This window comes from Aythya ferina, assembly GCF_964211825.1.
Source record: "Aythya ferina genome assembly, chromosome: 13".
Classification (NCBI taxonomy): domain Eukaryota; kingdom Metazoa; phylum Chordata; class Aves; order Anseriformes; family Anatidae; genus Aythya; species Aythya ferina.
Window position 1 is genome coordinate 11,977,598 of NC_140311.1, and position 24,749 is coordinate 12,002,346.

Consider the following 24,749-nt stretch of genomic DNA (forward strand, 5'->3'; position numbering starts at 1 on the left):
GTTCCAAGGTCTTTCTCCCCTTGAGGCTTTACTATTCCTCGACTAATTACTGTCATAAAGAAAAACGTCCCTGCAGAAATTTATACACTGGAAGTCTAGATGCTTGAATAATACCAGAACTAACAAAATGCATCAAAAAATATTGCCTCATAAATGACAAAGCATTCATATTTGCAACTGTATGTGGGTTTCTACAAGAAAAAAAGTATTTATGTATACAAATTACAATGCAATATGGAAATACTGTAATCCTACTACCTAAAATTCAACCCCTAGACATAAAAGTATTAAAAGCTTTCGGCTAAAAGGCAATATAGACATATGCTTTCCAAGGAGCGTCTTTTGCAAAGATGATATATTTGTTACCAAAGATCGCTGCTCTTCTATTATTTTTCCTGGATATATTTCAAAACGTCAATTTTTACACAGCCTTACAGTTTGACTACTAGCTTGCTAAGTGACCATCTTGTTCCTTTTTTACTGCTTGGATGCTCTGAACACTCTTGCCAATTGTCCTCAAGTTTGTGTAGAACTGTCAATATTAGAAACTCATTTGTTATCCACACTTAATTAGACATAAGGCAGTTTCATCAGAGATATAGCTTTTCTCTATTTCTTGGCTTTCTCGGTGCAGAGACATGGATAAGCCAAGCTACTAATGTGATTTTAAAATGGTTTCTTTGCATGGAATGCTGTAATAATACAGATGGTGACATGACATGAAATAACATAATGTGGTAGAGTTTTATTTTTTTTTAATAGAATATTTTGCCAACTGCATTGTCTTTGGTAATTGGATATAGTGAATCTAAAAAGCTCCACTGTATTAATACAATGAATTCATTGAATTAACTGTTTACTAGAACTCAAAAATGAGGCAAACATTGTGAAAGATATTTTAGGATTAGTGTCTGTACATGAGATGGTCCAAATGTTAGTAAGGACATTATGTTCGTGTAAAATTTCATACTAATTTATGAGATTTCTGCCTGTTCTGTTTGCTAAATTAAATTGACTCACTACTCTACCTGCTATACATCAGAATAGAGGTTATTTCTCATTAACTCAAAGATTTGCAACTCTTCCACATACAAAGCTCTCATGACTCCTGGCACACAGGAAGAAATACTAATTTTCTTTCCTAGAAGGACAATAGTCAGCCAATTAAATGACTACTGATATAGATTATAGAATATAATAGAATCACAGACAGCTTTTGGAACACAAAAACTCTTTTGATTAGCAGTATACATGTATTTTTACTTTTTGACCAACAAAATGCTATCATATTTAAATTCCTTCCCAAATCACTACAAATTGTTTCGATAATACACTTTTATTCTGACATCCTTACAACCACACAATGATTGTGAGGGAGAAAGTGTGTCATTTTTGTTCTATCTATACATTTAAACTTCAGTGAGAATATAACTTTTATTCAAGTGCCAGTAACTACCGTTACTGTTCCAAATGCCTGAGTTGTTGCTACGAGCTCACCACATTCAAGCAGCACCAGTTTCCTCTCCAATTATCTTATTAATTTCTAAGTGTAGTTGGGCTATTACCTTTTTAATATATTCAGTAGTGTAAGTTCTATGTATCAACACTATAGTAGATTCTTATTTCTTCTAACCTTTGACAAAGTAAGACAGATATGACATTTCAAAGGTGTTTCTATATGGACAAATTAAAGACCTGTAGTGTTTAACAGTGCAACAGATTTTAATTATTCAGAGCTATATAAAACCATAATGCATGGAAATATTTATATTAAAAAGGGTGCATTGTAAAGTATCAACAAGTAATAATAATTCCATGAATTATGACAATTTTCAACAAAATTATTTTCTTTTCCCACTGTTTTCAAGCCATACTTCGTTCAACTTGAGAAGACATTTTCATTAGTTTCTACATTTCTATCAAAACAAAACATTTCTATTTTGTTTAAAACATCTTAAAAATACACTGTAACATAAATAAATGTTAGCTTGTTTTTTCCAAAAGCAACTGCAATTTGATAAAGTAATTTAGTACTATTTAGATCATATTTTTTCCTCAGGAAAAACTACATATATATATTTAATACCAGTTCATTAATAGCCCTTTTTTGCCCTTATAGCAGAACATTTTGGTCAGTTTTCTAGCATTTAATTAGCAGTTTAATTCCAGAGCATCTCCATTAACTCATGAATGTTTAGAATACATCTTTGATTAGAACCAGAAGGTTTTGCAAACACCAATACTTGTCTTTCATTTCTTACGTTCTTGCAAGACTGAAAACAATGAGCTGGAGACAAACATATATAAGAACCTACCCCTTGATATTATTTTAATTGCTGTTCCCTTCTGCTCAGTTTTTCTGTGTCACTCTAAGCTAGTTTCTGCTGTTAGTGGTTCCTTCTTCAATGAGCACTCTAAGTTTTCCATAAAACAGTTAAATTTGTTTAACGTAAGCCTATTATATCAAAAGCTACTTCACACTTAGAACATGTGAAAAAAATAATAAAATAAAAATAAAAAGGACTGATTTGCATATCTGTTCCAAAATAGCAGAGCAATTTTGCAGGTACATTTCAGAAACATCTCTTTGAACCTCAGTCTGCTCATTTTACTTTGTGAAGTAAAATCATAGTTGATGTTAACATGAATTTTGACTGAGTAAAGAGGTCAAGATTCATAGATTTAAGGGTGAAAGTTTCCCCATAGAGTCATCAGACTAAAAACTTTCTAGGTTATGCTCACAGAGAAATCAGCCTTTAGTCAAGTGCTCACTTAAACAGATGAATGAAACAATCAGATTTCTTCGAGAGCCCCTAAACTTTGATCATCCGTTCTTCTATATGGAGCTGTTGGATGTTCAGCAGTTTGAAAGACTAATCACTTAGCCTGAGGGTTCAAGTGGGAGCTCCACATTTTTTAAAGTTTAGTCTCTGTTGTATGTACCAGATGTATTAATATAGTTTTCTAGCCTGATTTAAGAAAGGTCTAAAAACTTCAAGAGCCCAAGCAATTAAAACATTTCGATGTAAAATTTGAAACTAGCTCAGCAAATAACTTACCCACTCAAAAATGAAAGAACTGGTTCCAGGTTCTTTTAGGCATACAAGTGAAACTACTACTTTCCTCATCCTCAGGATAGAGAAGTGCAACATGATGTATATTTACACTTACCTAATGAAAATCTAATGAAAATCTGATTAAAATCCTAACAGTCAGCGATATCTGTAAGAGCCCTATTCTCTCCAGGAATCCAGTAATCTTCCTGTTGAGGCAACACTCTAAAATAGGACCAGAATGGACTCCCCAAGGGGATACTATCATTTTCATATTTGCAGAATCCTTCCATATAATTTAAAAAGGGGATCAATCTGGCCTTAAATTACAATTCTTTGGGTAGCCTTCAGTTCAGTTGTATTCCTAGTACCTGAAAAAAGCCTCAGACCTTCATAATCCATTCTCATTGTAGGCAGGTATTGCCAGGAATGTCAGTGCACTTAACGTTTATGGACCTAAAGATTTCTTTACCCTGCAGACATTTCAACAGATAACTTTTAGGCTTGTCTCCCTATTTTTTCTTCATAGAATTTTTCTTCACCCACAGGCTATTTTTAATACATATTTCCTATCTCAATAACTAAAGCATTTCACATGAATTGATCTTGCTTTCTTACTATTTCCTGGGTCTGTGAGCTTTTCCTGTAACTTGGAAAATATGAATTGTGTCCTGCAGCTAAATCTTTAAGAAAAGAGTTGAATGCATTTTATAAAGTCAGACCCTTCGGCATACTCTGGAAGGCCAATTATTTTCATGTTTGATTTTATGTGGTGATTCTCCAGATTGTCAACTTTTTCAAGGAGATAAAATATTTTCTTGTTATATTGTTCTTTATCCTTCTTAAAACCTGAAATACCATCTCTTGAATTGCTAATCCTTTCCTCTACTGCACTTGCTCAAGCATGTATTTTATTTATCAAATAGTACTACATCCTCTGAACCTTCCTTTTCTGTGGTACCACTATGACTGAGCCTATGTAGAAACACCTCTACATAAATAATTTTTAAAAAGGGGGAGATTGGGTGCATCAAATTGTGCGGATCTGGATGCTGGTGGCTGAGGTACTTGTAAAGTGAGTATCTACAATACAGAAATTTTATCCCAGATTTTTTTTTCTCAAAAGTGTTATGAACCCACATCTTTAATTTTGTGACTTATTAGCAGTATTATCATTAGAGAAAGAAATAATGTACAGTGAAAAATTCAGAGCACAGCTGTGAGATAGGAAGAAAAGAGCAGATGATGCTTTTTGAAAGAACATGCAAAGCCTACCAAAAGGGAAGAAAAAATGTTAGGACAGGTTATAATTGAAATTAGTAGGCCAGAAACTGGCTTCACTTCAGAAACTCCATAATTATTTAAAGTGAGGGTTCTTGTTTACTATTCTGTTGAAAGAACACCAACTGTTTTCCATTTATACTGCACAGAGCTTTTCATAGCTAAACACTTTGAAAGAACAATAACTATTACTCAGGTTATGCCACTTTGTGTTTTCTTAGGGAAACCACTGAAAGCAATTCTAAGTCCTTAGAAAAATGCTTAAAGTGATTTGAAGTACACTGTATTCTGTGAATATTATAGTTTTCACTGATTGGTTTAATGAGTAAGATTTATATTTTGCATTTTTTCCATAAAGTAAAGAAAAAATCAACATTGTCAAATCATTCTGTTAAGAGCACTTTCTGAAAAAATTATTGATTCTAATGTTCTCAAAATGAAAACGAATCCAAGGATTTATTAAACCCAATAAAATAGTTCATTATGCATTATTCCGTATCTCTTTGAACATGACAAATAGGTCATTAAGTAAATGTGAGTACAAGTTTTGAGACACTTTCAGCTAAGTTTTGTCTCAAATTTTGAGATTTTAACTTTTGTCCTCTCACCCATAAAACAGATGTTCTTCAGAGCTGCATAACAATGAACAATTTCTTCAACACAACATTAGTACTAGACTACAAATCACTATTTAACATTTCTGTTATGAAAAGCAAAGGTTGTGCATGTTTATTGAAGTCATGTTACCATACTAGCTATGGAAAGATTAGTATTCTATATACCTTTAGGCTTTTGTGGTTAAAGACTTTTCAAGAAAAGAAAACACAAATGAGTCCCTACTTTGCTTCTTTTTAACAAAAGTGGAAGTAGGACAAGATTGGATCTACTCTGATCCTACAAAAAATGTAATTATTTTGTTTGTACACTTTCTTTGATGAGAAGAACATGGCCTGCCTGAAAATTGCACTCCAGACAGAATTTGAGACAGTGCCTGTTCACCTACATTGTGCATCTCTACTGCTGAGAGAGGTGAACACTTTACAATCCCTACATTCTACAACAAAGTTACTTGGATTTTGCAACCTTACTGCAACCAGCTAGTAAGGAGAAATTGGTAAGATAATGCTATCATCAATTCAGGAGCCAGTTGTTCTCAGGTCATAAAGTATTTTTTTCTACCGTGAGAAAAGGTCATCCTAACATCTGTGTATAATGAAGCATGGGAAAAAACATATATATTAATTAAATGTAAAAAGATGTTATGCAGTTTTATTGTTCATTGATCTGTCCAGTACAACTGGTTACTGTATTCATTTGCTATATTCACAGTATTACTATAATTCTCTCCAAAACAAATTATTTGCTGTCTTTTCTTAAAAAAAAAAAGCGTTACATATCAAGACATGTTTACATTTAAAATATGTTTAGAATATTAATTTGACAGTTTTTGTTTAGTTGTGGACAACCTGTTCAACCTGTTAATTCCTTTCTTTGTTGCAACATAACGAAAAAAAAAGTGTATTAAGCACAAGAGGAAACATACTTTTGCTATCCCATCTACGTGATTATCTACATTTCTCAATACAATAGATCTTTTTACTCATTATACTGTGCACAACATTCTAAAACACAATTATACTGCAGTATTAAAGTATAAAAGACTAACTGACTCTTGGAATTTCATGGTTATTTTTGTCTTTTTTTTTTTTTAATGAGGGACACTATTAAATGATGACATGGAAAATAGAATATTTAATGCTGTGATTTTAATTTAGCATTTGGTAATATACACAGACAGTGTGTGGTGGCACTGCTGTCAATATTTGAGCAACAGTGTCCGCAGGTAAGAGGATATAAAAAAATAAAATTAATGTTGGAACAGTCTATTAAAGATTATGAAATAAGATCAATGTGTCAACAATCTGATCTTGTAAATCAAGGGATGAAAGATATGTAATAAGGCCTCTGTAGTCCATTAAATGAGATTCTACTAGACCCCAAAAGTAGGACTACTCCCTCCTCTAGACAAACAAGGAACTGATCATGATGCTTCAATTCTATCTAATGTAATTTTGGCGACTAAGAAGTATTCAATGATGGTCTGTTCCAGTAAAATACTTATGCTACCTCACAAAAAAATGAGCATGAAATGCTGTTGAGCATGAAATGCTGTTTATTTTAATATATCAAAAGCTTTTCAGTTTTGCAGACTAACTTCACGCAAAAACAAGCAAGCAAGCAAACAAAAACTAACAATGTGTATTTATCCTTCCTTACATCATGACAGACTTAGATCAGTAATTTTAATCATATTGGACCACAGTGAAATGCATAATCAGTTTATTCATTATTTTATTCATTCTATGACCATAATCAGGCTTACATTTCTTTCTCTAAAGATATGTTGTAATAGCAAAGATAGACACTACTGCTGGTAGTATCCAGGATTTTCTCCTTAGTGTGTAACTCCTAACACAGGATATTTTCAGGGCTTTGTTTTACAAGTTCAGATGATTGTATACCTAATTTGAGCATGCAGTTGCTATAGTTCCATACAGAAATTAGGTATTTCCATAACAGCAAATAGGGAGAAAAAACAACAACAACAACAACAACAAAAAAACATAAAACAAGCCTGTGAAAGGCTAATATTTCTAAAAAGGAAATGGTCCTGACACTTCCACTTATAAAATGACTACAAATCTCCAAAGCCTTACTTCCAGAAGCATTACAGTTACAAGCTATCCAGAATACTTAATAAGGGCTGCATGCTGCATCCTAACATTTTACCTGACAGTCCTTCTAATCTGTAACTTTCAATAGTCATTAAACAAACTTTATTCACCGTTCCTATCAAATCTCTCAAGAATTTGAAGAAAGCTATGTGCTTGATGAACCGTTTATTTCTAGATAAATCTTTATAGAGCATGCAGCCACACAGGACACCACTAAGGAATCTTGTACTTGGCAAGGGGCTTATAATATATGGAACAGTAACCTATTAATGAGTCAACTAGATATTCAAATAAACTCTTGAACATTTAGGTACCAGTCCCACAAAGGCTGAACATTACTCTCTTCTGCTGTCACTGTAAAAGTGAAGAGCCATCAACAACAACTGGAAATACACACCTACCAATCCAAGCATTCAAATTCACCTTGTAAGGTTTCTATTCAGATGCCTCTGTTTTGTAAGTGATTTTCCAATCTCTCCTTCTCAACTTCTCAACACTTCCAGAAGAAAGCATTTTTTTGTTTTGCTTCTCCTTACTCTTACAGATGCACACAGATGTATACACCTCAAAATGTTCTACCTACAGAACAGTACAAGTATCTAGAGGCTTTAGAAATAATTCAATAGGAATTGAGTAGGATTATGAGCTTGGTTCTGAACGTTTTTGCTATGGGGAAATCCTTACAGATATACCTATCTCAATTCTTAAGCCCTCACTATAATTGAGAAACCTGCGTGCAAAGGTTGTGTCAGGTCAGGGTACAAGGCACATATGCTTATGCTATGGAGTTCATGGATTTTGCCTGTAGAGGAATGGATAAATTGAACAGATGGAATCAAAGGCTATTATGAAAGGCAAAACTCTCTCAGCATGAGCATTCAAGATGATGAAACAATCAGCTGTCCTCTGACTGGAGAATCCTTTAATAAGTGACATTCTAAAAGAAAACAGGATTGCAGGAACATGAAAATAAAATGTCTAAAAAGTAAAAACCAGCCAACTGATGTTTCAAAGTGTTCATGCAACGTGACTGCTGCCTTGATTCAAAGTCCACTGTCCTTTTTGCGTAAAAATATGTCAACCTCTGTCTTTGAGACAGTTATCCCCTGTTCTCACACCTGCTCAGGTTAAGTCCCTGAAAGGGTTGTGTTTTTTGTTTTCTGAATCAGTTCACAGAAATCATTTGGCTTACATTCTTCAAAGCTTAATTTATTCATCTTTAAGTGAACTGACAAGAAGAATTTTATTAAGACAAAAACACAGGTTGGCTCATCTCCATTAAAAATACAGGGCTTTCTTTACAAAAATGAGGGTCCTGGAATTCCTCTGACATATGTCTATATATAATACTTACATTTAAATGTTGATTTTTTACAAAACCCAGAATAATTACCTTAGTCTTTGTTTAAACTTTATATATGTAATTCTCCTACACACTGGCGTGAAAACAAAGAAATCTAAATAAGAAATTAAAAGGTCAAGTTATCTATTATAAGAAGTAATCTTGGCTTCACTGAGTGGATTAATATCCATGATAAATTTGGCTTCAAAGGTTTGGTCTTTCCTGTAAGGGTATTTTCTACTTCTATTGTAGGAACACAGATGTCTTATTGCATCAGATCAGTAGTCTTACTTGGCCACCGTCCCATTATTTGACCATTATTCGGTCCTTGAAACATAGGGGGAAAGAGAAAGAATTCTACAGTAGAAAATTACTGGCTAACTTGCTCACACATCATTAATCATGAAGATTAACATAGCAGCCAAAACTTTTATATATATATATATATATATATATGTGTACACAATACTCTGGTTATGTACATTTAATGTACTAAAAATAAGTATTAATTTATTGACTTTGATAATATCCTGCAGCAGTGAGATCCATAGCTGAAAAGTACTTGATTAGCTTGTTAGGTAGTTTTCCATGGATGCTCTCTTTTATGGATTCTGGCAAAGGCTGGTCTACAAATATGAAAATGTTATCATATTACCAACATTAGTCTAGTAATGTTAGTCAGTCAAGTTTTTTAGTCTGCCAACTAAAACAATAAACTTCATTTTGCTTGTGCTGATACATAAGCTTTCTCCAAAGAAAATGTAACTTTTTTTTTTTTTTCCTGGGTTGAAACCTGAAGTTCAGAACAGTGACTTAAAATTCAGAAAATTCAGTTATAGCAACAAATAACAAAAAATCAAGTATAACCAGACTGCATTTTGGAATTCATGTGCCTTGCAGAAATGCCCATGGCAGGAAAGATTGGAAACTGCTCTTGAAAATTGTAGTACAGCAGCTCTTTAGCAACTATGATGGCTTACAGAGTTGCTAGCTTTCTCAAATAAAGGTGTTCCCTGAAATGTTAAGCTACAGAAACCTATTGGATGCTAGTACAGTAGTCACAACCACTTTTGCTGGTTTAATCCTGTACACGGCTACATTGCATCCATATATATACACCCATATTTCAATATAAGTTGGGTGTGGATTTTATTAGGTAGCAAGAAACCACTTTTTAAAATTTATTTATTTTAGTATTACTTGTTCTCTTATTTCTGTACAAATCTTACAGTTCTGACAGCCTTTGGTAAATTCTTCATGGGGGAACTTTGGTCAGTGCCTTAATTTGGTAAGGGTCTCATACAGCATTCACATTGCCAGCAATAAAATATCGAAAACTTATCTTTAAGGCCTTAACAGTGCTCCGTGTGAACTTTCCAAGAACAACTCAGCTCTTCCTGCCACTTCGTGCATAAATTAATCCATCAAAGAGCTGGTGTTTATTCTGAGCTCTTTGAAATTCTAATCACTTGTACACACCTCCTCAGGCCAGTCTGCGCTCTGAAATTTGGATTACTTACAACTGGGCTATTCATAACACAAGGCTATAGAATGTGACTTGCCACCCATTTGCAAGCCTCTGTACATCTAACATATCATCAAGGATTTTTAATTGACACTTTCCTATTCTTCAAAATTATTTTTCCTAATGTGAGCTTCATATCCATGAGATAAATCACAGCATAAATATTTTGTTTTTAAACAGGGTGGGAAAAATATACATATAACACTATGCTAGTCTTTCTACCTGTTACTCGAAAGAACACTTGCAGTATTTACTTGTTTGCTGTGAATTCTAGCAATATAAGTTGAGAAGGTGCCATTATATTTGAGCTCTGGCAGACTGTAGTCAGCTAAATTAATTGTTTATACCAAATTATATTTCATCCTACGCTATTAAACCATAAACTGAAGTTATTGCCAAGAATGATATAAACTCGGTAATACATTGTTTCTGTGAGACCTAGTAGAGACATCTTAAGAGTTTTTGTTAGCTAATTTCCCAGAGACTGAGAGAATGCTTTTGTCCCGAAAGTCATCAACAGCTCTTTAGATATCTGCTCTACCCTTCACTGTTATAAAGGACAGTGTCTTTATAATGGTATCTGGATAACCTGATAATTTGTTACTTTGCTAATTCAGTTTGCCTACACATAATTATTCCCTACAGCTACAAAAAATAAAAATAAAAATAAAAATAAAAATAAAAATAAAAATAAAAATAAAAATAAAAATAAAAATAAAAATAAAAATAAAAATAAAAATAAAAATAAATCACTAGGCCTTTTACCTACATACTATGAAAATCAGTAGTAGTCCTTAAAAACACCAGGTGCAAATTTGGGTGAAAATCCAAGCTCTTGCAAATAAATTAAAACTAACAAACAAAAAATAATAAAATAATAAACTTTTTTTCTGTAATTAAGTACATTTTTCTTGCAATTATATTGTTTATTGACTATATTGTCTTTGTTTCATTATTTAAAGTAAAATAAAAATAAAAAATAAAAAAACAAACAACACTATGTGGAGGTACTTCCAGACTGCTCCAGATATCATTTAAAGGAATATAACAAGGAATTCAGCCTAAAATGTAGTAGAAACAGCTTCCTAGAGGCTGTCTTTTGCAGTCCCACAGTATTTTGTCATGCTCTGCAGACTTTGGTAGAAAGGAAATGAGTGCCTCTGTTACTGATGTACATTGAAGTATCTCAGGTTCTGATACTTTCTCCTGTGGGAGTGAGAAAAGACTAGCAAAAACTACACATTTCTATCCTTTCAGAGTCTTACAGTATATGATTAGTGGTAATAATATTTTTGAGTTTCATTACCCTACATCTACACATTATACCTTGTATAAATAAAACAGAAATGGTAAATTATAAAGAATAGCAAAACATGCACAGACACCTATGCTTCTACACTCCATGTATCCACTCACAGAGCTTTTAAGCAGCTTCTAAGATCAGATAATGAAAGGTGAAAAACGTTTACAGGTTTGTGTGCCACCTCATCAAAAATAGCAATAAAAATGGAGTATTAACAATAATTATCCTTCAGGAAGGTATATTTCTTGTCTTCACAAATATGCATCAGTGAGATGCATGACAGTGGAAATTCTGGCAATGTAATAAGGTATATCAGTCCACATAAACGGAAATAGCAAATGTACTGGCAGGAGGCCCAGTGGGTTTAATAATATTTCAGCACTTGTTTAGTGCTTATATAACCAAATATGGAGATAATTACTGAGAATCCCTCTCTTTCCATCATATGATTATTCAAACAGTTTACAATAATTCATTTATGAATTACACATCTATTGCCATGTACCATCAAACTGCCCTGACACAGCTCCTCTGGTCGAGTTCCTAATGCTACTGCACAAACTGCCAGTCACATGTGCCATTGATGTCTGTTTCAGTTACAGTGTAGATAGAATGGCTCAGGTTAGAAGGGACCTTAAAGATCAGTGAGTTCCAATCCCCCTGACATAAGCAGGGATGCCACCCACCAGATCAGGTTGCTCAGGGCCCCATCCAGCCTGGCCTTGTACACCTCCATGGATGGGGCACTCACAGCTTTTCTGGACAGCCTGTTCAGTGCTTTACCAGCCTCTGAGTAAAGAATTTCCTCATAACCTCTAATCTAAATCTCCTCTCATTTAGTTTAAAGCCATTCCCCCTTGTCCTGTCATTGACTGCCCAAGCAAAAAGTTGCTGTCCATCTTTTTTGTAAGCCCCCTTTAAGTACTGAAAAGCTGCAATGAAGTTGCCCCAGAGCCTTCTCTTCTTCAGGCTGAAGCAGCCTCAGCTCTCTCAACCTGTCTTCATAGAAGAGGTGTTTTCATACACACATATAAATCCCATCAACATTTCTTGGATTCAGTCAATAACTCAGTGATTAAAATGGAAGTGAAAAAGCAAAACATTTGTGGTTAATAAATACTAGATAATATTTACAAAGTGGTTTCTCATGAAAATTTGTGTGCATTAATCAGAGAAAAAAAAAAAAAAAAAAAAAAAGAGTACCTCTAACCCTACTATGAAGTATACTATCTGAATATAACAGAGATATAAGATTTAAGATTTTTTTTTTTTTTTTTCCAGGATGTATTTTTTTTTCCGTGCGTATTTGTATCTTTCTATTATTTTTCTTTTCTTTTTTATTTCACTTCAATGGATCTGTGGAAACAATTACCACTGGAAGATCTGATGCAAGGTCAAATATATAGAGTTATTTTTTTTTTAATTGAAAAGGAAGTTCAATTTAGTATGCAGCATAACCAGGAACTAGAGGAAATATTTCAATCGGGTGGCATCATTAGAGAGGCCTTTAGCAATAGCATGCTAGGACAGGCTACAGGTTAACCATAATGCAGGCTTTACAAAGGATGCACTTCTTCATTCCCATGAATGATACAGTGCTGAAAATATGGATAAAAATCTGATGTTTTTGTTGCTTGTATCAAGCATCCTATCTGAGCAAAAACAAAACTGAGGAACCAAAACTTTATTTTCTTTGGCCTACCTTTAAAACTTAACTCAAAACGTACTGCTGGATATGGGGGCTATCTTTCATCTTCTGCTATCTTACAACATAAGACAAATATACCTAAATGTATTTTAATTTACTCTGTCAAGATACAGTACGCTGTAATTCTACAATCTTATGGCTTGTCACAAAAAGTATATATGTATAAAGTAAGGTAGGGTAGCATTGTTATTCAAGCTTTCCTACATATATATGTATATATGTATGTATATATATATGTTCTAATTTTTTCTTTGATTGTACTACAAACATTTATGTGAGGCAGGCAATAACAGAAGACAGATCACAGTAGTTAAGGGCAATATACATGAAGGAAAAAATGAGATTTGTTAGATGATCTAAATACCTTTGAGACATTAGTCAAAAACTACAGAACAATTGGAAGATTAAGGCCATAGCCCTGCAAAGCCTCTATTTCACAGGGAATTTTACCCACAGAGAGTTTACAGGATTGTCATAAAGGATGTTTGCTCTTCGATTACAAATTCACTATCTAAGAAAACAGTTAAATAGGTCAGCTTATACCACCCACCAGGCAACATGTATTTTTTTCTTTAGAAAGTAAAGAGGTGTAGTCAGAGAGATTTCAGAGCCTATTATTATGCAGAATTATGTTTATTTTCATGTATTTATTTGCTCAACGTCATGCTTAAAATGTAGTTTTACACAAAAGATTAAACAAGGCTGAAGACAGTTAACAATACCATAAGATCAAGAAGCTTATCAATGTTCACAGTAAAATTTGATGGGGAGTCATTATGCAGATCTGAAATTGGGAACTCAGCCCAACTAGATATTACTCTACAGAAATTATAGAGGCCATTTTTTAACACTTCAACTTTGTTTTACCATTTTTCTGTAGAGAAGACATTTAGGAATGTAGTTCAAGGATTTGCCCCAAGTATTAACCTCACACAGTATTTTCGTTTGGGATTTGGGATTTTAACCTTTCAATCTACTGACAATACAGTAATTGGGTAAGTAGCTTGTTGAACTTGGGACATTCAGACTCTGTGAATATGATTCAGATGCTTAGAACATAATAACTGGAGCAGAACAGCGTGCTGGAAAAGCCCAGCATCAAAAGAGCATTCTCAGTTTCTGAAACCAGTGAGAGTCCTGACTTTTTTAGATTTTGGAGCATGCTTCATACTGACAAGGGCAATGAGAAGGGGTCATAACTCACTCTTTCATATGATCTAAATCCATATATTTCAAAAGACCATCTTAACACAACAAAACCAGAAGGGACTGCAAGCACAGTTCCTTAAAAGAAGCTAAAACCATTTGAATGTACTAATTTCTTCAGAAATTAAATTACTACAACAAAATTTCTGTATAAAGAAAAGCAATTTTCAACCATCCAAGGCCTTATAGAAGAACTAAAAAAAGTTATACCTCTGCCTCTGCTCATGTTCAATCCAAACAGATAATACACAGCTGCAATCTGCTGAGCAAAAAAGAATCTTATACCTTCAGCAACAAAAATGCATCTAGGTAAAAGGTTTTTTGTTTTTGTTGTTTTGTTAAGCTATGTAGACTGCTAGAATGAGCTCACAGTAAGGGTCTCTTCACAGAAGTATAAGCAACTCCATGTTTCTAATGAGGTTATAGGAAACACATCAGAAGTTACCACTGAGCAACTGAAACTATCAGATCATGTGTTACTTCAAAATCCCACTTATGACCCCCATACTGATGTATAAATTCACAATTAAACCTCCCTTGTGTAGCCTTTTTTTTACAGCATCTTTTCAAGACAACTTAGAGAAAGTTAATAAATTTTACAATAACACTATACCTATATTATATGCACAAGTCATTTAGAAAACAAATCTAAAGTATAAGCAAAATTGAGGGATACATGACATATAGTAACTCAGTTTTAACTAAGCTAAAGTATTAATTTTGTAACATTATTGCTTAAACAGCAACATCACAGACTGGCAATGTGTCAGTTCTAGTACAACTGTGTATGTTCACTGTGCATTTCTTAACTACTTTCTATTCATGGATGAGAAAAGAGGAGAATTCTTCCCTGGTGGGGCAGGAGAAGAGCTACGGAGGTTGTTTAAATGCACTAAAGAGGAAAGATGAGTCATACAGAGAAAACCTAATGCTACTTCTCCTCTAGTCTCAGATGTCAATATGTACAAACTGGGCATAAATGCACAGTGAAGTATGCACGTGATAAACTAAATATTAGTTATAAGCTGCACTCCTTTCCAAAAAAACTGTATGAGCTTACAGGATGTATACACAGATATACGTATACATCTCTGTCCTTATACACAGATAAGCATATATTACAGGCTGAAGCTTTTTATGGATATGTCTGAGGATTTTCCTGCAGTAGCTCTTCCATGCAAATAAGACCATGCTCTCTTCACCAGCCCCTCTCCTTTCTCCTATAGCTGAGGTATTACTCCTTTTCAACTGAAACCTTTCCAGCTGCCACAGGCTGCCTGTATCTTTTCATTTTAGGGTGCTATGCTTTTCCATCATTGCCACCCCTCTAGCTGAGTCAATGACCTATGGAAACCAGAAGAGCTGAGATTTATCTGCCCCCTTCTGGAGCATCCTTCTTTCCTCATTTATCTTCTGCTCTGCCTCTGGCTTGCAGCAGAATTTTGGACTGAAATCACTGGAGATTTATCTGGGCAATAAGCATTGGTCACTTGAATTCCTACTGGGATATTTTGTGGCATTTACTAATGATCATCTCTAGATAACTTTGATAGGCAATGTGAATCCCACACTGCATTCACCCCCCACCAGAAGCATTTTGCATGGAAACTTTAAGCAAACAGTTTAAACTAAACCAACCCCACATTTCCTTACTTCCAAAAGGCAGTTAGAAATCTCTGCGCTCTGTGCTATAACTCACACAGAGCAAGTTTTGTAGCCATTTTTCCTCAGAAACAACAGATCATTACCAATAAAGCATAAACTCATATTGCTTGCAGAAGTGGAAGTTCAAACTTCAAACTGCTTTACAGAATAGGACCTAAAAATAGCATTCTCATGCATTCTCCCTCTCTCACCCCTGCCCCCTATCCCCTCCTCTCTCTCATAATCTGGTAAAAATGTTAGTGTTCAAGAGCTTCAAGACTACCTTGCTGGAGAAAAAAATGAGGTAATTATATCTAGCAGCCTACCTCTGGCAATGGCCCACACTTACATTTTCTAATACTCGGGAGTGAAGAATAGCTTAGCTAGCCAGTTGCACTAAGTTACATTGGAAAATATCTTCATAATCCTAGCAAGAAATCAGTTCATGCCCTGAAGCATTAGGATTGATATCCCTTGTATTTTTGAATCTTGACAGAATACTGACAAATGCTATTTTTATTCTTTTGGAACTCCACATATCAGCTTTAAGTAAGAGTCACTAATACAAAATTTGGTCACATTGTTGCTCCTTAGTAAGACCCTTCAATTGTAACGGCAAAAAACCACCATCTTAATAACAACGCTTAGAATCCTTCACATCTTAAAAAATCAGCAGTTAATTAATTTCAAGCTGGTCCATAATCAGTGGTTCTTTCGCTAAGTATCTTGAATTACAATATCTATTTTTAGCCTTCTATGATTTCAAACGAAAAAGAAGGAAAAACTGGAAGATTTCAAAATCCTATGGATCGCAGAGCAGTCTTATGATCCCACATATCCACTTCTTCATTAACCCCTGGGGTACAAAGGAGGGTGATAAAGTCTTTTCCAATGTAATACAACATGAACCCATATATGTTAGTGTATGCTACAGCAGTTAAACATGAAAAAACTGTCCCCACACGGGATGGAAATGCAATGTGAAATATCTTCCAAAGCGAATGTAAATTTTGCCTTATTTCAGTCACAACATTATATATACAAGTGTCGTGTTTTTTTCTTCTTATCCAAATCTTCCTTGTTTATTTTAGCTAAAAGACTACAGATTTTTAAACTGAAGGCAAACCAAGCAAAATAATGGCAATAGCTTGAAATGCCATCAGCAGTCTTTTTGAAATGGCAGCCTTTGCTCCAGAAAGCTACAATCTAGAGCACAGACTGAAAGCAAGAGCTAGTTGAGATAGACAGGGTGGGAAAAGTGAAAGACAACAAAACAAATTGGATTTGGCAGAAAAACAGAAGTCTCAATTTGTCATTTGCCTAAGTAATAAAGGACGGCAGTGATAACTCATAAGGAAAGCTTGAAAGGCAGATAAGTACTGATTGACTGGGAGCACTGTTGCGGTGTGGGAGAGCTATCAGCCCCAGATTATTCAGGGAGTTTGCAGACCCCAAGGTGTAACTGAACAATTTTCTTAATCATGGTGATTTAGGATATATTTCCATTGTTGTCTCAACTCATATATCTACAAATGTGCAAGTCCAGCTTTATTTACTTTCACACACAAAATTCCTAAATGTGCATTTATTTGTCCATTGCAGCTATTCTATATCACAGGTGGACTACAATCCTAAACTGAGCTGTCCTACAGGTTTATCTTTCCCTGATTTCTGGAAAGAAATTGGTAAGTACTCCACAGGACTGGAAAACCACTAATTACAGGTCGTCTGGCCACTCACAGAAATGTTCAGAAACACTAGCTGGAATAACTGGAATGGTTCTGTGTTCCTATGTTTTGATCCAAAAGCATTGGACCTAGAAGTATTACATTTCCAGTTAATTGTGCAGTGCAAGCAGTAAGCAGTTAAACTGATACCATTACAAGAATAGTTGCTAAGCTTAAATTGACCCTCCTACAGAAAAGTTTTTAGTTCCCGCTCTGAGTATAACAACTCACAGGTACACATGCTACCCCTCAGCATCCTTTGATCATAAATTGAGAGAAATTACGAAGATTCACAAGTAGCATCAATAGCTTCTCATAGTCCTTCAGCTACCTCCCTCCCTTTTTATCATCCCCAGCAGTGTTCTGTCAAAATTAGAGTATGACTCTGCAAGTATTCATTGGAAGAAAGCTCTGTTGAGTGCAGCCATCCTAGATGCCAGTACTTCTATGATCAGTCCTTTTTTAATCTCTTTCTCTTTTTTTATTTTCTTTCCCGTGTAGAATAGAAGGAATGCAGACACCAACTAAAGAGAAGTCTGTTCTGAAGCAGACAAAACCCATAACCAAGCTACTACGAAAGAAGTTCAGATCTTCCACTAACACATTCTGGGACTCCAAGTAGATTTGTACTGCTCTCTTGGCCTGCATGCTTAGTAAAGAGGTACTGCTCTTGGCAGAAAAGGGATTATAATCAAATCCCAAACTGTGCCCCAGCTGCACTTGAATGTAACTCAACTATTCTAATTCAGTACAAAGGCAAAGGTAAGCATTAAAAACAACAGTACGGGGAAGAGGTGAGCAACCAAATTTAGAAAGCTCTGCAGAATGCACCTCAAAGGATTTGACATATTTGACAGGAACTTCATTACCTTCACCTAAATTCTAAACTGGTGTTTATCAGCTTTATGGCATTACAGCAAGTTATGCCAGTTGGGAACCTGCTCCACTGCAGCTATGTGTTTTGTAATTGCCAAGTCAGAATCTGTGATACATTAAGGTTGTTTTGCAGAACTTCTACCATACTGTTCTCTTTATGATGCATGATTTTCATTACTCAGAGACTATGATTTCAACATATGTTTATGGGAACAGCCTGCTATTTATTACGCTCAAAGTGGTGTCTCATGCTGCACATCACTGTGACAAGCAATTAGTTCCTACTGAGTAATTAATTATTAATATAAATATTTAAGAACTATTCCTAGTAAAAGTTACAATTATTTTTATTCCATAAATACAAGTAACACAAGCAATTATTGCCATTATGTTTTTAAAATATTACATACATGGCTACTATTTAAAAAATGACAATAATACATCAATAAAATACTATTTCTTCAATAAAGCCAAACAGCTACTAATTTGTTGTTCAGGTTGTAAAGCCAGTGAGTGATTCCAGGCCTCACGTAGGAATGAAAGCAAGGACCAAAGAAGGAGGAGGAAAATCTGTGCAGTGAACTCTGGGTAGAACTCCAGGGAAAGGGATGCCCAAAGAAAAAACAAGAAACTTATGCAGTACATGTTATTCTAAAATGCACCTCAGTTGCATACAAAATACTCAAGTGCATGAACAAAGTAGAGCCATCAAGGGAGTCAGTGATGCTGTCAGGCTGCTTGCCAGGTCACAGCAGGAGGATGCACAGGGACAGAACTGAGCTCTTCTCTGGAGACCTAGGCATGAGGAGCCCTGACTCTCTGCAGGTGCTGCTAGAAGGTGGCAGAAAACTGCTCAAGGCTCAAAATCCATTTGAATGCCAAGCCGAGCAATTTATTTTAAAGCATTTTTTCACTAACGCAGGTGAGAAGTATAAGCTGGGGAAGAAGGTTAGGAACCAGCTCCCTCTGTGCCCAGCATCCACTCTCAGCTAAGGGTGTCTCATGAAGCAACTTAGCACAGCACATGGAAAAAAGTAAGATTTTATTTTAAGGTTTCAGATTGTTTAACCAAAATTACAGGGGAAAAAAAAAAAAAAAAAAAAAGTATTTAAGCATTTTTGTTCAAACCATCTGCAAACACCCAAAGAACACAATGTTTGAACATCGATGACATGCAGAAAAATTCCACTGCTTTGTCATAATTTTCTTCTTCCAGCAACACAAACAAATATATATCTTTTAAAATTTCCTACAAAACAACTGTCATTTTTAACATCTTTGGTTAGAGGGCAATTTGTAGAGTTACAGCCTTTCAAATGAGCAGATGTTCTGTTTTCCAGAGGGAAATCATACGGATATTAGAGTAGCTACAAAGGTATAAACTCTTTGTACATCGGCCTGGATTCTCTTCGGTGTCTCTGTGCCAGTTTACTCTTTCAAGGGTTGTGCTGTAGTGACTGAGAAAGCAAAGATGCCAGACATACTTCCTCTTTATTGATGCTAAAAGCCTCAGAACAGGATTGTGTGATAGGAACAGGTTATCATTTTTCCTCTTGGTTTGCCAATAACAATGACATCAACAGTGGCTGAACTCCTACCTGGACAAACCACAAGATCATCTTATTGATGAAGGAGCTGTAGTGCAGCTTTTTACATGTAAAAACAATAAAATAAAATGAAACGAAGCCAAATGCCTCCCTGGAGATGTAACACTAATTATATATGGCCTCATTTCTCAGCAATACATATTCTTTACAAGTACTATCAAACTGATTGTACTTCTGCAGAAGATAGCTCCTCTGTTATGCTACAGCAATGGTGCTTTACACAACTCCAGAATAAGTATTTCTACCTTCACTGCAAATGTCTGTGTGCCTGAAACTACATGCAGAGCTATTTAATCACTTTGGATTACATGAAAAATTGTTTTGAGAATTTTTAGACATGTTTACATGAGATATCTCACTAGTCATCTGGAATAACGATCAGGACATGCCCTGAATTTCAAGAGATCGGACTTAACTATGAAGGCTATAACTCTAAATAAATTGCCTAAATAAGGACACAAAAAGGCTGTCATTAAAAAAGCGCGATGGTGAAGAAAAATTCTTTCCATTTAAGTGGCTTATTTTCTGTAATGTAAGATGAACAAACTAATGCTGCTTCACTTCTTAATGGGAAAATCCTTCCCCTCCATTAAGAAAAGGGTTGATGCATTTTACCTAATGTATACTCTTAACATGGCTGAGCTTTCTTGCATTTCTGCATGTGGACACACGAATCAGCACTTCACTTCACTAATCACTAACTATCTGCCCTAGAGCACAGGGGAAATGAAACTGAAACATTGTCCAAGGAGTGAGTGTTTGCTAAGCTTTTGCACAGCAAACTACCTAGAATGCCTTTCCCTCCAACATGGATCATCAAGTTTTGTATCATCATCCCACATGCCTGGGAAAAATCAGCGGACAAATGTGAAATAATGCCATCGCACAATATGCTTGATTAGTTCATATTTAAATATATTTTACACTCATTTTCTGGTTTCTATCATGAGGACTAAAAACACTCTCCTGCTAGCCCAGAAAGCAAACTATGCAGAAAATGTAGCCAGTGAATGACACAAGAATCAAAGAAAAACATACCCTGCAGAAACTCCATCAGTACTTGGCAGTGCTCACCTAACTTGGATCAGGAACCTTTACCTTAAAACAACTGCAGGTTTCAAATTGTCTAGGAAATCTGAGTCATCTTTCAATATCTTCAGGTATTAATTGTCTTTGAAAAAATCAGTTATCAACTGTGATTAAGCTACTATCTAAACTTAAAAAATAAAAATGAATGGGCGTCAAGCACTACTCTAAGCTTATATTCACTCCCTGATGAAAGCTCCTTCAATATTTCTGAAGTTCCTCTTTCTTCTGCTGCTGGAAAGTCACAGAATCATCTTGGTATTGTTGAAAGGTCAAGTTCATTTTAGGAAACCCAGGATGCAAGCAGCTACTGTCTCCCCTGCTGCTGTGCATTCCTTTTTTCTGTTCTCCTTTTAAAAAGCATTATCCTATAAAAGAACAAGATCTGTTGTGACCCACAATTACTAGCTTCATATGATTCTGTGGTGTGCATATTCTCTAATGATGGTGTGCCACAGAAGAAAAAAGGAGTTACACACTGCAGCTCTGATGAGTTTCTGCTGTACAGTGTCCCTTAAATTCTAGGAGAGACAATGTGTCATTTATTTCTGATTATTTTTTTTCCAATAGTCAGTTCATCACATGGATATTAGATAATATCCCATAATTATTTATTATTTATTTATCTTCCATCACTTCTGAAAGTAAGGCTTACATTTTTCCCCTCGTCTACAATATAACCAGGCATTTTAAAATAACTTTGTAGCATCTCAAAAACACCATCCTCTACATTTATTTATTTTTTGAACACTTCCATTTCATAGTCACCTTGGACAAATAATGCCAAGCCAAATGTTTTTAGTACTTTGAATAAATTAAAAATGAATTACTTAGAAGAGCTCAGAAGAAGGGAAACAGGAATTCATTAATTAATTTTGACTTAGTTGATTTGTGAGTGGTTAAATCAAATGACAGCAGCTCGGAGCCATAGGCTACTGACTGAGCTAGATATAACCAGAGAAAGCTGCAACATAAATGTTGAGGCAGCAAAATAAAAGGCAGCCAGTGGGATTTTAGGGCAGAGACCCCCTAATATATGTTATTTGAGACCCAAGGTTGTACGCTTTCAAATGAGCACTTAGCAAAAGACAAATGCTTCTACAAAGGATGGTATGCCAATAAACGCAATGCAATCGAGCACCAGGTAAAAGACTCCTCTCTTCTACCCAGGTGTTATGCATTTTGATTCTAGCAAATTCAGTGAACAGGAAAGCTGTGAATGCATAAATCTAAATGAGATATTTGCTTTCTACCTTCAGAATTTAACAATCTGCAATCAAGTGAACAAATGCCACTTTTCCAAACTTAGCAGAATTTGCCAGCATCAAATCACAACATTATTTCAAATATTAACTCAAGAGAAAATAAATTGGAGACATAAAATATTTAATTTTAGACACAAACTTTCATGGAGATTAGAAATACTGTATCATTTGTCAGCATGGGCTTTCAAAGTATCAAGCACATTTCTCTGCCTGGTATTTGCTAGTTAATCATTTAGGTATACTTCCAAAAAAACACATCTGAAAATAAAATTCCCCCTTTTCAGATATTTCAGAGGAATACCAAAAACATTTCAAATACAGTCTTTGGAAGAACACTTCAATCGCTTTCACAAAAATAACTCCACAGCAATGACCTGAGGTCTCTGGTAGCCATTTGTCTGAAGTGGGATTCATCAGCCTAGCCTTATGATACTTAAAAAAAAAAAAAAACACTCCTTACTCAGCAGAGTTTAATAAAAGATAACACAACCATTTTCTCTCTTCCCCTGAGAAGTGCCTCCAGTTTTGTGACAATTTTCACAAGAACACTTACAGATTTAATTTCTTGTGGTAAAGGCCAATCGTCAAGTGTTCAGTGGTGAGGAGAAAGAAATTTGGTGTACCTTGTTTTATATAAAGACAATCAAACCAAACCAAAACTTCCATAAAAAGGATATTGATGTAAAAACTTATTTTTAGGGATCTCCAGAGAAAAATTAAAATATAAGTTGTTGTCCAGACAGTTATGTTAAGTCAGGTAGCACTGAAGTATTCATAGTCCTGCCTGAAAACAATGCAAGTCACTGCTTAATTTTGCAAAGAACATCAACCACCACCAATGAGCTACAGATTTATAACAGGATTAAACAGCTTTTCTAGTATGTGCCAGTCTCCTGTTAAGTACAGTCCAAAAGTGGACAGAAGGTTAAATCTAGCAGCAATAATGTGAAAAAACAGCACCATTGCTTAAGGCAACGCTTTACAGGCAACTTGCTACGAGAGATGAGACAATATGCAAAGTGTTTTTACAGTTCTTCTTTAACTTTTCTTTGCTGTATGTTAGTTCGCACTCAAACGTTAGGTCACCACTGAATGTAAAGCATTACTTAAGGTTGCTAAATGGTGAGCTTCTTATAATCAATAGTAAATACAAAGAACAGACTTGTAAGACCTTTCTCAAAAGCTTTGATCACCATATTAACACTAGGGGGAAAATATAAATACGATCTAGTAAGATAGGTGGTACTTGATGAGAAGAATGAAGTCTAACATTCAAATATGTTTATCAGATGCAGACAACGTATCTGAAAAGTCCTGAACTTTCAGTTCTGAGAATTAGCTATGCTTTAATAGCATTCAGGGAAACAATGAGCTAATGTAGAAGCTGTCTGTTGAGTCACTGAATGTTGATTCAGTCTGAATGCATTCACCACAATGTACCGAGCTACTAGTTGGGAATGAGTGGGAGTTCATTAGCATACAGAGAAAGAAATAAGCATGCTGGTGCATTGTATCATCTGTTTCACAGTGTCATAATTTACCTATATGAATTGTGGTTAATGAATAACTTTTAGGGGACCTTAGCAACAATCAGCAGTCACACTCTGCCTACAAAGAAAACAGCAAATTGGTTTAAAATTACTTCTTAGCATATGCAGTGAAAACCATTACATGCTGTCAGTATGTTCAAGTCATTTTGCTAATGAGATGAGACAGGTTGTGTGACAAAGAAAGCAGCATGTTTCTCAGTGGTGAGAAGTAATGAGTCCACTGACCAGTACGAGAACCTGGATCCTCAACTATTCTCAGATTAGGCACTTCTCCATTTGGCAAATCACTCATATCTGCATCCTAGTGTCCTGTTTAATTTTAGGTTTATGTTTTTTTTTTTTTTTTTTTTTTTTAATCTATGTTTGGCTGAAACAGAAGGGCATGTTCTGACAGTTGAGATCACATGCACTCATCTACACCTGAGGGTTAGAAATATCTAGCTGGGCTTTATAGGTCAGTCATTTTATAATACAGAGTGTCAACGATGATCTTGTGTCTGTTTGATCAACCATTTTAGCTATACTCTCCATAATCAAAGAGCCAGCTTTGATGAAGAAAGCAGACAACCAAACTTTGTAGCCACAGGAAAAAAAGTACACGTCCTTGAGGATTGTGCCCCTTTCATGCTGTGATTAATTAAGCAATTAAAAGTATGATTGGTCTTTTTAAAGATGTCATGAGATGCAGCAGCTTCCCGTTATCCAGAATAAATTAATATCTTCAGTTCTTTTTAAAAGCACTAGAGCTGCAGGACAAAATGTTACACACCTCAGAAATTGGAGAAGTTTTCTCTTCTCAAATATCATTGAAAAGAAAGATGAGTCAGACCAAAGCTCTGAG

At 35.1% G+C, this 24,749-nt stretch overlaps 1 long non-coding RNA gene across 1 annotated transcript in view; it reads right to left on the reverse strand.

The window, feature by feature from the left end:
- The window catches only part of LOC311444191, a 433,978-nt gene that overhangs the window by 229,656 nt on the left and 179,573 nt on the right, over positions 1 to 24,749 (reverse strand). The window lies entirely within an intron of this gene.